Genomic DNA, 13,216 nt, shown 5'->3' on the forward strand with positions numbered 1-13,216 from the left:
TTAAGTAGGGGGTGTTTCCATTAGAATCAAGTAGCTTTCAGAATCTCTCTGGTTACAGAATTCCAATTTAAAGTCTCTCACGTACATCACTTTTGCAAGTATCACTTGAACACATAAAATATCACAGCAGCAGATCCATATCCATAAAATTTAGACAAGAAAATTGGCTACTGTCTAAGTACCAATTTCCTTAGACCAAAATGTTTCAAAACATGATCTACAGAAATTAAGGATTTGTTTATCAAGGATGGGGATAGTGGGCAAAAGCAGAGAGGCATCCCCACAAAACTAAAGCAGTTCCTTTTTTTTTTTTTTTTTTTTTTTTTTTTTTGCGGTACGCGGGCCTCTCACTGTTGTGGCCCCTCCCGTTGCAGAGCACAGGCTCCAGACGCGCAGGCTCAGCGGCCACGGCTCACGGGCCCAGCCGCTCCGCGGCATGTGGGATCTTCCCGGACCGGGGCATGAACCCGTGTCCCTTGCAGCGGTAGGCGGACTCTCAACCACTGCGCCACCAGGGAAGCCCAAGCAGTTCCATTTTAAAAAGTATTTTTCATATGTTGGGGCTCCTCAGAGTATCTCATTTGAAAAACAGGTTCTGATCCTTCTGAAAAAAATTGGAAACTCTAGTCTTATAAAATAGTGTTTTTCAAGCTGAAACAGTGTTCCCAGACTGCTTCCAATAAATGTCTCATAATCTAGAATCACATGGCTGTACAGCTGTTGATCTTGGTGGAGTTGGAGGGGAGGGAGGCTAAGGAGTAACAGGAAGATCAATGTATGCCAGTTGCCCAGTGACCATCACCTGTGAACTTAAAACTCAAGTGGCTACCCAGCAATTTCACTACTGGATATTTATTTGAGGGAAGAGAAAGACTAAGTCCACACAAAGCCTTGTATGGGAATGTTCATAGCAAATTTATTCATCACAGCTCCAAACTGGAATCAGCACAGATGCCCATCAGCCGGAAAAACTGTGGTACGTGCATGCGATGGAACCACTCCACAACAAAAATGAAACTGCAGATACATGCAACAATAGGAACAAATCTCAAAGCTACTGTGCTAAGTCAACAAAGCCAGACCAGATACAAAACAGTACCCATTGTATGATTCCACTCATAGGAAGTTCTAGACTAGGCAAACTTAACATGTGGCAGAAAAAAAAATCAGAACAGGGCTTCCCTGGTGGCGCAGTGGCTGAGAGTCCGCCTGCCGATGCAGGGGACACGGGTTCGTGCCCCGGTCCGGGAGGATCCCACGTGCCGCGGAGCGGCTAGGCCCGTGAGCCATGGCCGCTGAGCCTGCGCGTCCGGAGCCTGTGCTCCGCAACGGGAGAGGCCACAACAGTGAGAGGCCCGCGCACCGCAAAAAAAAAAAAAAAAATCAGAACAGTGGTGACCTCAGGGAAGGGGGTTGACAGGGAAGGGGCACAAAGGAAGTTTCTAGATTGTTGGAAACGTTCTATGTTTTGATTACAGTATAGGTTTCATGACTATATTTGTTGAAACTTATCAAACTATACACTTCAGAATTGTGCACTTCACTTGATGAAAATTTTATCTTAAATAGACTTGTGGGGAAAATATTCAACTGAAAAACTAGATATGAGAAAAATTATAAGAAAATAGTTTTAAAACTTTATAAGCTCAGAGTAGAAAACAATTTCGTAAACAAGATATAATAAGTTCTATATAGAAAACATTGACAAATACCCTTATCAAAATTAAAAACCTATGTGAAAAGCCTACAGAAAAGGCCAATTCAGAAGTGACCAATAAACATTTAAAAGAATGCTTGATCTCAGGAGTAATCAAGTGAGTGTAAATTGTTAAAAAAGAAACTATTGCACACCTATCAGACTGCAATAATTTCAGAGTCTTATGACCTGGTAAGCTGTGGGATTGTCCATCAGCTCAGCCATTTTAGTAAAAAAGCACATTCTAGTACCTAGTTGTTGAATTTCTGTCATATATCCTAAAGAAAGTCATACATGGGAATGAGGAGCATATGCAAGGATGGTGATTGTAACAGTGTTTGTACTAGTGAAAAAACGGATTCCACCTTACCGTCCACTAATAAAGAGACGGATAAGTAAAAGGTGGTTTACTAATATGATGTAATATTACATGGCAGTCGAAAAGAATAAGCTAGATCAACATGTATCAAGATGGATAGATTTCAAACACGTTCGAATAAATATATTACTTAGTTTTATAGAGACGTATTTGCACCAAATGTGTAAAAACTGGACCTTGATATTGGCTACATTTGGGGAGTAAAGAGAGGAAAAGTGAAGTAATGGTCAAAAAGGACTTTATCTTAAAGGTATTATTTAAAAATGCCTGGAAGAAGCATCATTATGGAAATAAATGAATCTTGATTCATTTCTCACACCTTATACAAAGGTTAACCCCAAGTGACTCGCAGCCATTTGGGTGTTGATTCTAGTTTGTGACTTTGGGTTAGGCAATTCGTTCTCAGGTATGACACCTGAAGCACAAGAGATAAAAGAAAAAAAAAGATAAATTGGATTTCATCAGCATGCAAAACTTTTGCTATGTGAAAGACACTACTAAAAGCATGAAAAGACAAGCCACAGACTGGAAGCAAATACTTGCAAATCACATATCTGACCAAAAACTTGTATATGGAATATATGAAGAGCTATCAAAATTCAACAAGAAGAAAATGGACTGTTTTTTTTTTTTAAGGAGCAAATTTTTGAACAGAGACTTCACTAAAAAAGATACTTACGTAGCTAATAAGCACATGAAATGCCCAACATTGTCAGTCATTAGGGAAATGCAAATTAAAACCATGAAGGGAACACTACACTTAACAGAATAACTTAAAAAAAAAGAAACCCGGCCATTCCATGCTGATGGGGATGAGGGGCACCTGGAATCTCAGCTTATGCTGCTCGAAAAGCAGCCACTTTGGAAAGCCTCAGGCAAAGAAATATAGGCGCTGCAGCTGAAATCTGCCAACGGATGAGGAAGTGGTAAGAGCAAGAGAATATGGGTGGGGTACCCGCAGCGTCTGGTTCTCTCCCCATGTAACTGTACTTCAGTTCCCACTCTACCGAGGGCTCTGTCGGGTTGTAAGTAGGCCAATCCAACCATAAAAATTCACCGTCTTGCATATCCTACAATGCTTTTCCCGTAACCTTGACTAAGGAACACAAGAAAGAGGAAAGAAAACAGGGTGTCTGACAGCAACTTGAGACACAATCAAACCAATAGCCTACACACCAGTGTCCTGTGTATTTTGAGGTGAGCCTGCTCTGTCCCTGGAGAATGGCCAGGTTTGCCAGGAGAATGACCGGATTCCACTCTCTCTCTCTACATGGAATGTCACTCAACAGATACGAAAAATGCTTTTGTAGGTTGAGGTTCCTGAGTGAGTCTAGTGAAGAAGGGATAGGAAGAGGGGAGGGGAGAAGGAGGGAAGGAAATGGAAAGAACAAAAGCCCCTACATTTGCTTCGTCCAGCTCACTAGGTCCTCTCCCAGGGCAGGGCCGGTTCTCTTCACGTGGAAGGAGGCCCAGACTGAGCTCTTCATGCAGTTTAAAGTCCGCCGGGAACTTGTGCCCACATCTGCATCTTCTCTACCAGCTCGTCCAGATCTGCTGCCCTGTGCCAAATGTTATTTGTATGTCTAAAAGATTTACATATTGGTCATGATGCTTCTGAATCTTAAAGCCCTGAATCCTGTCCTGCCATCTACTACAGTAGACAGTGATGGGGAAAAAAAAAACCCTAGTCAAGGACCCGCTTGATTTTCTCTCTTTTCTCTGGCAACTTTATTACGTAACTTTTAAAAATCAACCTCAGTAGATAAAATTTGCATGAAATAAAATGCATGCATTTAAAATTTACAGCTTGGGGCTTCCCTGGTGGCGCAGTGGTTGGGAGTCCGCCTGCCGATGCAGGGGACACGGGTTCGTGCCCGGTCCGGGAGGATCCCACATGCCGCGGAGCGGTTGGGCCCGTGAGCCATGGCCGCTGGGCCTGCGCGTCCGGAGCCTGTGCTCCGCAACGGGAGAGGCCGCAGCAGTGAGAGGCCCGCGTACTGCCAAAAAAAAAAAAAAATTTACAGCTTGATGAGTTTTAACAAATGAATATTGCCATATATAAGCACCAGTCTAATTGAGATAATAAATCATTTCTATCATGCCAAAACATGCCTTTTGCAGCCAATCTCTGTCCCAGGAAACCACAGCTCTGCTTTATGTGACTATAGTCTTGCCTTTTCTAGAATTTCATATAAATGGGATTATACATTATCATGCTTTTATATCTGATTTCTTTTGCTTGGTCTAATTTTTGAAATTCGTTCATTTTATTGTGTGTGTTAGTAGTTCACTCCTTTTATACTGAATAATATTCCAGATCATTTTTAATAGAAGAACAACTTTTTCACCTCTGGATTAAGAGCTAGATAGGAGATCGCAAGCTTAAATGCCTAGAGAAGCCAGGCAAGTAATATAAATGAGAGAAAGGGGCCAGTGTGAGAAAATTTATTCTCGAAACACTAGGCTTCCTTGTTATATCTTTGTTTTCCAAAGAAACATTTTTCCTTCATCTTTGAGGAAAATATAAGTATGATGATGAATGGCAATTGACACTTGGCCTTGATTTGGGGGGGGGGGAAACAGTAAGGAATGAAGGGGATGGTGGCAATTTACAGAGCCCAGAGCCTAAGCGAAGCCAGTTTGTTAGGTGGGAATGGGGAACCAGGTTTCAAATCTTCTTATTGTCCTGGAGAAACAGGAAACCTAGGGTTGAATGTGAAATCTCCTGAGTTTTAAATGTTGGAAATAAATTTAAATTTTATTAAAACACTGGACAGGTCCCCCCCAAAATCTGGGGGGCCAGATAAGGACCAGGAGGGACTACATTGTGTCCTCTGATGTGGACACACTAAAAGCTAGCCCAAGCCACCCACCCCAGCGTGCTTTCTGTAGAACCACCCTGGTCCCTTGAGGTCCTCCCAGGCTAGAGGAGGGTTGGCTTACCTCATTGGCTGTACGGGAGAGACAGGAAAAAAGAGAAGCAAAAGTCATTCCAAGGTCCCAAGAAGAGAGGACGTGAATATTCGCTACAAGTCAGTTATTCTACTCTTTCATTTCTCCCACGCTGCAGCAGTGTGGGGGGACATACATTGGAATCAGCTGGGGCGGGGAAGATGCAGGTTCCCAGATCCCTTCCCAATTTACCTAATTAGACTCTCTAGTGGCTGGGTTGGCTGTGGATTTCTATCTTCATAAGCCCCTCAGGTAATTCTTATCCACATTGAACTCTGACACCCACTGCATTGGATTTTTCCACCTTAACTACAAACGGCTCATTCGCCATTAGAAGTCCATTTTGCTCTACACCTAAGTTTGAGGTCTCCTTTGTGGGAACAACACTAATGGGGACAAACGGAAGGCCTTGCGCGCCCCCTAGGGGATAGCTTGAACAATGTACAGCTTTATAATGATAAGTGCTTTTTCAGAGGTGCTAGGAATAAAAATAATAGGTAGTATTTTTGAGCCTTTACTGGCATCAGGCATACTGATTGGCCATTCACATAAATTAGCTCATTTAAGCCTGTGAGGCAGGCGCTATTATTACCTGCATTTTACAGAGGAAATTCCCCTGTAAATCCAGTGGCGTGGTTGATCATGCCCTCATCCTCAGTATAATTTCTTCACTTGGCTTCCAGGATGCCATAGGTTTTCTCATTTGCTTCCCACGTCACTGGTTCTTCCCCTTCAGTCTTCATTTTATTCCCCCGTATTCCCCAAGACCTATTCATTTTGGTGCACCCCAGTGACAACTCCCAAATTTCCATCTTGTGACCAATCTCTCTCCTGAACTGTAGACTCATATATGCAACTCCCTACTTGGCATGTCCACTTGATGCCTCACCAACATCTCAAATTTAACATGCCTAAAAGTGATGTTCTCATCTTCTCCCACAAACCTATCCATCAGAGGTTTTCCCCCTTTGAGTTGATGAAACTCCATCCTCCCAACTGCTCACACCCAAAACCTTGGTCTCACTCCCGACTCCACACACTCACACCACTTCCCTGCACTCCCATGGCCGCCACCCTGGTTTGAGTCATCATCATCTCTCACCTGGATTATCGCTAGAGTCTCCTCCTTGGTCCTCTTGTTCCAAAATGTGCCATTTGAGACTATTCCCAACACAGAAACCAGAGTGATCTTTCTAAAATGTAACACAGATGGTATAGTTTCTCTGCCTAAACTCCTCTGAGGGTTTCCCATTTCACCCAGACTAAATGCCGCAGTCCTTAAAGTGGCCAATGAGGCCCTCTACCAGCAGGGTTGCCTCTGGGTCTACCTCTGACCTCATCTCCTGTTTGACTCTCTCTTCATGACTCCACACCAGCCATGCTGGTCTCCATGTTATTCCTTGCACATCCCTGGCTTGCTTCTGCCCTAAGACTTTTGCCCTGGCTCATCCATCTGCCTGAAACATTCTTCCCCCAGAAATCCACTTACCTAACCAGTTCACCTGCAAATCTTTCCTCAAGTGTCACACTCTTAATGAGACTGACCTTGTCTCCTCTATTAAAACCTGCAATCTGTCCCTCCTCCTGTAAGCCCAAACCTCTTACCATGTTCTACTTTTCCCTAGCATTTGATGACTTTCCAACATATTATATAATTTAACTATTTATTATGTTTTGTTATTTTTTTCTCCCCTCACTAGAATGTAAGCTCCAAGAAGGCAGAAGGTTTTTGCCTGTTTTGTTTACTAACACATCCCAAACACATAGATCAGCCCCTGAAATATATAGAAATATTTGTTGAATGAATAAGACATGGACGGGTTACATACTTAGTCCTAAGTATTTCAATAACCCATTTGAGAAGTAAACCTAAATAATAAACAATTGCTTTCTCCCTGTAGAGAAGCAGAATATAGCTCCATGCAATCTGTTTGGGCAACTTCTACAGGGATGAATGCTGAGTACCGGCACCTACAGCCCCCATCCTTTAAAGAAGTAACAAACAGCAACATGCTATGTGTATCATTCACCTCTTCCAGAGTAAAGTTTATTTCCTACCATTATGTCACCCACAGAGCTGGGCATTGTCTTCTTTACCCAGTTTTCTTGGGGAATACCATGCTGTTACATGTAGTATTTTTCCTTACATTGAAAAGCAATATACAGTCTGCAGTGTACGTTTCTATATACTATTTGGGGTTTAAAGATGAGTTCCTGGAAGTTGTAACTCACAAAAGGAAACAATGTAAATTTCTGTGAAATGGATATTCTATAACTAGGTCACTGAGTAAGGGTGACTTGCCATCTGATACACCTTGATAAGAGATGTAGCAAATGGCTCTGCTTGGTGTTTTCTTTTTCTTTTTAAATGTACTGTTATTTTTTTTTGGCTGTGTTGGGTCTTCGTTGCTACACACAGGCTTTCTCTAGATTCGAGGAGCAGGGGCTACTCTTCGTTGTGGTAAGCGTGCTTCTCATTGCAGTGGCTTCTCTTGTTGCGCAGCATGGGCTCTAGGCATGCAGGCTTCAGTAGTTGTGGCACGGGGGCTCAGGAGTTGGTGCTCGCGGGCTCTAGAGAGCAGGCTCAGTAGTTGTGGTGCACAGGTTTTGTTGCTCAGCGGCATGTGGGATCTTCCCGGACCAGGTATGAACCCGTATCCCCTGCACTGGCAGGCGGCTTCTTAACCACTGCACCACCAGGGAAGTCCCTCGGTGTTTTATGAATTGCCTGCAATTGTAATTCTCACAGAGAGGCAGGTGACAGTTTCCTGTAGTAAGAATTTCAGGGCGCTGACTTGCCCACAGTTGTATCTCACCGGGATGAGTAGCACAGGGCTCTGGCCATGTGTTCCTTATGTCCTCTACTTAGCTAGTCAGACCCAAGCTGACCAATTGCAGCATCCATCCCTCATCCCCGATCGTAGACTGCCCTCCAAAGATTCAGGCTTCTGAAAGAAATCCAGATCCTCTTCTCCCTGCTCTTTGTCAACAACCCCCAATTCTGCCCTGGTCTCACATCTAGTCTTCCCCAGCCCTCCCAGCATTACAACCATATGGCTGCTCCCAACCCGATGCGCTTAGAAAAAGTGAAAGATTAAAGACCAGATTGTGCGAAGCTTGATGAATGAAAAATTTGAAGTGTTTGTTTCCACGATTCGTTTTTTTTTTTCCAATGAAAAGCCAGAAACTTCCAAGACTCAGTGTCAGAAAATAAAGGGAGGGGGCAAGAAAAACAGTCTGTACCTCCTGAAACATCTATGAAATTTACTCATACAAATTCCCGGCAGTCTGACCACACATACAACTACTTAGATTTATAGTTCTACCTCTCAAAATTGGATAATTTGCTTCAAGGACAAGAGTCAGCTAGACAGAACATTTGAAGATGAAAGAAAAGATCCTAGTGTTATGCCAATGATTAAATTGTGTCAATGCAGTATTTTTCGGTTGCAAAAGTAAAATCAGCTCAAATATATATAAACAAAATAATACATTTCAAACACAGTGACCATCTTTTCCTGTGGCCATCATTTATCCATGAGGAACCACCCCAAAACTTGGTATATTCTATAGGAGCCAGTATCTTCTCCTTCACATGGGATACCTGGTGGTAACTTATGACAAGGTGGCTTTGTAGCAAATGCACCTGAACTTGTTGAAATACTTGTTTCCCTTGACAGCCAGTCCACCACACTCTCCAAGTTTTCCTCTCACCTTCCCGGCCAGTTCTCAGTCTCATTTCTGGTCCTTCTCATCATCCTGACTTCTAGCCATTGGACTGACTGCCATGAACTCAGTCCTTTAACTTCTTCTCTAGATTCTCTCCAGCAATGATCTCAGCCAGTCTTTATGAAACCATTCTATGAGGCAGGGATCTGCATCTGTTTTGTTTATTGCTGTATTGCCAGAGCCTGGAACAATGCTGGCATATGGTAAAGGCTCCATAAATGTTTGTTGAATAAGTGAATATCTAAATAACAATGGTCAAAGTATTCTTCTGGGGAGGTGATACATTTATTTCAATGATATCGCCATTGCTCCGAATATTTTTAGGGCAATAGTGGAAGTAGGAAAACCAGTTAGAAGGAGGCTATTTGCAATAATCCTAGAGAAGGATGATGATGGCTTTAACCCAAACAGGTGGTAGCAGAGGCGATATTGAGACGTGATTGGCTTCTGGCTACAATTTGAATATAGATCTAATGGGTTGAGGTTAATTTTCACAGTGCATATGGAACCAGTCTCAATATTTATGAGGCCACCCCATTAAAAAAAGTAAAAAATTATAGTTGCTCAACTTAATAGTACATATTATTTACTAGTCCCAGAATCATATGACACTTGTCTATCGCAGAAATCAAATTTCCCCTTGAAAAGCGAAACACAGAACCACTGGAGACATTTATGGGCTCTGAATGCGATTTCCTGTATGATGAAAGAATAATTCTGATTTTTATGAGCACGCTTTTGTATTCGTGTGATTTAATTCTCATAGCAATCTTTTGAGGTTCTTGTTATTAACCCTATTTTTCAGACGAAAGAAAGGAGGCTCAGAGAGGTGAGCTAATTTTCTCAAGAGCTCCCAACTGCAGAGAGGGAGAATTTAAATGCAGGCCGGTTCAAACATGTGCTAGACGAATAAGAGCACCATGTTGGGAACAAACGTACATGCTGCCTAGAAAGAATATTCATTTGGGGCATTTCAGTATGACTTACTTAATTTCTCTCTTTCGACTTCATACTCACATCTCATAAGGACAACTCTGGAGGGTGGAAGCCCTGCAGCAAACACGAGACATCGTAGCTAGGACACTAGGACCAGTTGTGTTTTCCTGTTAGACTGGGAACGAGCGTCCTTTCAATGGCCACAGCCCTGGGTCGGGTGGTTCTTCCAGACGGTGTTTCCAGCGTCCCTGGGAGAAAATGCTGCCATCACCATGGGGATTCAATGCTTTCCAGGGCTATGTAGCCAGCATCGTCTCGAGACAAGGAACTATTGTTCGGATAGAAAGAGAGCATATTTCTCACTAGGGATTTGGGCTTGAATAAGGATTCAAATTTCAACAATGCCTCCTTTTGTAAAAATGGCTGACTTTTTTTTTTTTTAGGAGTATGTGATTTTTTTTCAGATTCAGATCATGGCTACTAACAACTGTTTCTCCTACAATGTTTCTTAAAAACATAATGTATGTGTTCCTGGGTGTTAGGCTCTCACAGAATAAATACCCCATTGCACATTAACAAGAAGGCTTCATGCTGTTCTGAGCAGACTCTGGCTTTGCCATGGCAGGAAAGTCGTTTTGGGGGTGGGGTGGAGCCGGAAGCGATGGGTTCCTGGAGGGGAATTGGCACTTATGGAGAATGGCATCTAATGTGCCAGACACTTTAGATAAGTTATTCTAATTAATCCTCACAATCACCTGAACAGATATTATTTAAGTTTTACAAGCAAGGAACGTAACTAGGTGACTGGAGCAAAAATCACAGCTGGTGAGAATGGAATCTGGGATCGGTTCCCAGATTTCACTTCAAACCTGTTCTCTTTCTGCTTCCTGTTCCATGCTCCCTTGCTGACCTTTTCAAATTTCATTTTCTCGGACGAGCCACCTGGCAAGGAAGAGTGCACGAAATGGTGCTTGTGAACGCCTCTGCCACAGGGCTTGTCACATAATAAGTACTCAATAAAAATCACATTTTCTCCCATCTTCCTCCTGTATCATCTCATCTTACCTTTTGTTTCTCTTTCTCTTTTTCTTCTCTCTCCTTTTCTTTCAACTCCTGCTTTCTTTTTGCTCTCATATGCTTTTCTCTGTAGAAACCCCAAATCTAAAGATCCTGTTCCCAGTGACAACATAAGCTTTAAAAAAATCTCCCAGGAATAAATCAACAAGAACAATGTGAGATCCACATGAGGAAAACTATGAAATTTTAGTGAAGATACAAAAGAAGACCTGAATAGATGGAAAGATATACATATTTCAGGAGGAAAGATTCGATATTTTAAGGATGTCAACTTTGCTAATTAATCCATAAATTCAATGCAATCCCAATACAAATCCTAATGGGAGATTTATTGAAATTGATAAGTTGATTTTAGACTTCATGTGGAAGAGAAAATGCACGAGAACAACGAAAAAATGTAAAGAAAAAGAAACAAAGAACAATGGGGAAGGACCTGAATTTTTAGTTATCAAAATATGCCAAGTGTATGTTAATTAAAGAATGTTGTATTGGTTCAGAATAAAAACAAGGACAAATTGAATCAAAAAGAACAATTCAGGGACAAAGAGACATTTAGAATATAAAAAGGGAGCATTTCAAATCAGAGCAAAAAGGACAGATTGTTCAAAAATGATATTGAGAGGGTTGGAAATCCTGAAAAAAATAATTTAGATTCCAGTATCACATCATACACACAAAATCCAAGTGGATTAAACTCTATAAACACTAAACTAAAAAAAATAACAAATCAGAAAGGAACTTGAGTAAAATACAGCATATCAGTTTTTAGAATTTTAGGGGGTGATGAAGGCCTTCCTAGGGAAGATGCAAATTCCAGGAGCCATTAATAAAAATACCTTATTTCAAAAAATTTAAAGTTCTGTGTGAAATAAGACTCTAAAACTAAAGGTCCTAGTGAAAGTCTTTGTAAAATATGTAAAGCAAAGTATAATATACAAAATATATTAAGAGCTCCTAAAATTATTAAAAGACATAAAATGTAAAACTGGGAAAAAGAAATGAAGAGATAACCATAAAAAATTAAAACATTGATAAATATAAAAAGATGCTTAATCTCAAAATAAAGGAAATGCAAAATAAACCACAAGGTGTACTTTATAAATAAACAGGTTGTTAAAAATTCAATAGATTGATACCAGTATTATCAGGTGGAAATGGACAACTTCAGACACAGTTTTTAAGAGTGTAAATTGGTACAATCTCTTTTGATGACAACTTAGAAATAGCTATCAAAATTTAAAATAAGCATATTCTTGGATTTCTTAATTCCATTTCTAAGACTCGTTCCTCTGAAACATTCACAGATATTCATAAAATAAACATGGCTAGTCATTGAAGGTTTATTTATAATAAAGAAAAATTGGAAAAACACAGAAATTTTCCTCAGTTAGAGAAGGGTTAGATGAAATATGGTACATTTATATTGTGGAATACTACATAATGACTGAAAAAAATGAGGTAGATTTATATTTACTTCATAAAAGAGCTTTAAGACATATGGTGAAGTAAGAAAAAAAAAGTAAGGTACCACATACTGTGGGTAAAGAGGATTTGGTTTTTCATATTATTTGAATTATTTGCAGTTAGCACATTTTGCTTATGTAAATAAGAATAAAAGGAATCTTACTTCATCTTATAATACTTAATTTGATCCAAGTAACCATAGCAGTACTAGTACTGTTCTCATGTATTCAGTAAATTTCCTGGGCTACACCCTCCCAGGTCAGGGGTGAGTTGGTGACACTACGGGCTGGAGGCCCAAGAGAACAAAGCTGAGGCGATGCTGAACTAGCACAAGAGAAGAACGCTTCTCCTCAACTCCCAGCTCAGTATTGTAGCTATAAGCGAGAATCACTTACTGAATTCCCTCTTTTGCTTTGGACTTCAGTGAAGTCCTTCTGGCCGTGGAACCGTGGTACTTACCACCCAACAGTGTGGCATCCATCTTCTGTTTCTTGGTAAACTCCCTTCTGTCACAGGGGAAAAATAGCACCAGGTCTCTCTCCCCTTCCTCCCTTCTCCAAAACCTTCACTCTTGTTTAGCTGAAACATTTAGGAAGAAAAAGAAAAACTTTTAAAAAGTTTTAGTAATATAAACATACATGTATGAAGAGTATATATTAAACTTCACATCAAACATCATTTTTCCTGGAAAAAGTCCTTTAGAATATTAAAAAGAACACTATCATCATTTATAACAAAGTCATTATTCTCCTATAATATTTCTTTGTGTATATATTTCTTCTAATTATTTTGTACTCTTTTTGTACCATTTTCAAAATATTTCTCTTCCAATTAGATTTTTCATCTTCTAATTATTTTGTACTGTTTTTTGATTTTTTCAGATGAGTATATTGGTTAGCCTAAGTCACACATGATAGCAAGCTAGAACTAAAACTGTAAGTGATCAGAAAAATATGAAAACAGGAGGAATAATTCTGCACATA

General features: G+C 40.6%; 1 long non-coding RNA gene across 4 annotated transcripts in view; it reads right to left on the reverse strand.

The window, feature by feature from the left end:
• Positions 1–319: 319 nt before the first annotated feature.
• The window catches only part of LOC149748983 (uncharacterized), a 90,454-nt gene continuing 77,557 nt past the window's right edge, over positions 320–13,216 (reverse strand). For 2 of the 4 annotated variants that reach the window (XR_016393580.1, XR_016393582.1), the window contains exon 6: positions 320–12,812. This is a non-coding gene — a long non-coding RNA (uncharacterized LOC149748983). The remainder of the gene's footprint in view (positions 12,813–13,216) is intronic. The other 2 variants (XR_016393583.1, XR_016393581.1) reach the window with 2 other exon arrangements.

The sequence above is a fragment of the Delphinapterus leucas genome, chromosome 6 (genome assembly GCF_059928025.1).
Source record: "Delphinapterus leucas isolate spDelLeu-1000000601 "Yukka" chromosome 6, BTC_Dleu_Yukka2, whole genome shotgun sequence".
NCBI classification, from domain to species: Eukaryota; Metazoa; Chordata; class Mammalia; order Artiodactyla; family Monodontidae; genus Delphinapterus; species Delphinapterus leucas.